Here is a 1401-nt window from a genome sequence, read left to right on the forward strand (position 1 = left end):
GTCTATCAAAGTCTTTGAGCCTTTAATGTAATTGAAAACAATTGTCCCAGTGGGGAGGTCTAACACTCTGACCAGTTGCAGTTAAATGCTTGAACTGCCTGAGAAAACTAGAGGGGTTGTAAGAATTCAAGGGTAAACTACATGACACGGTTCTGGTGATAATAATGTTCCAGAATTTATATTTATTAATATTGCCTTCAGACTCCCACAGGAAATCCTGAGGAGTACATGTCTCTGGCATGTTTTATCTTAGTTAGTCCCATCTTTGCGGTATTGCGTGCTGATAGGAGGACAGAAGAGTACCTTTGAAAATCTCTGGTCTTTATAGAAGTTGCGGATGACAACAAACAGGACCTTCAACACTCTGGGAAGACAATCCATCTACTTTCCTAAGTTATCATTAAAATGTCTTTTAGACATAGGTCATAACTGGAAACCTATAAAGGATGTCTGTGTATTAGGCACTTCCCACAAAGCCTGGTCCCTTGCGATTAAAATTTATCACACTGTTCTTCTGGTTACAAATACTGCTGATATGTGTCATTACTGCAGAGCACTGCTCATAACATTTTGACTTTACTCCAAACATTTTTTTAAATTCTGAGTTTCCCATAAAGAACCCACTCCTGAAGTTTTTAAAGACACCCATTACTTTAAAGTTTTTAAGCCTATTTTAAAGGTTGTTAACTATTTTATTTTCCTGTTAAACGTTCACTTACACTGACAAATAGCTTGGTGGGAAGGCTTCACGTTCCCCTCTCTGGTCCCTGGGATGTAGCAAAGAGCAATTATGGTGCATAAATGATACAGCCTTATCAGTTTATAGGGCAGTTTATAAATACTCCGTCGTCCTAAAAGCCCTGTCTTGACTAAGACCAGTGCCCTCTTTGAAAGACTTGCTGGTTTTGCTTTTTTAAAAATTTCAAACACATTTTTAATTTGCATGTTTACTGGAGAGGAAACACAGCATAATTATTGTTTTACTCTAGCCTCCTTGCTAGAGTGAGCTTATTTGCTGTGAGCAATGCTAGATCTTTAGATGTGGGCACTACAGACCTTTTTTTGCCAGTCTTTTTAAGAAGAAAATGTTTACAACATCACACCATGTGTTGCTTTTCTGTGTATATGCATATGCATAGTGTGTGTGCCTCTGCCCAACCCCTTGCCCTTAGCTGTTGAATCCCTTGATCAATTTTAACAAAAATTGACTAGGCAGCAGCAGCCTCACAAATAATAATAAAAAAATCCTTCAAATTTCATGGAAATAGTCATCTAGGTAGAGAAAAGAAATTGTATTATGCTGTTCCTGAGGAGAAGGCTGAAGCCTGACCTTGTCTCTTACGGGACAGTGAAGAACCCACTTCACAACAGAAGTTGTCTTTCTCTCGGCCACTCCTGGAC

This window comes from Fulmarus glacialis, unplaced genomic scaffold (genome assembly GCF_000690835.1).
Source record: "Fulmarus glacialis isolate BGI_N327 unplaced genomic scaffold, ASM69083v1 scaffold11031, whole genome shotgun sequence".
Lineage (NCBI taxonomy): Eukaryota > Metazoa > Chordata > Aves > Procellariiformes > Procellariidae > Fulmarus > Fulmarus glacialis.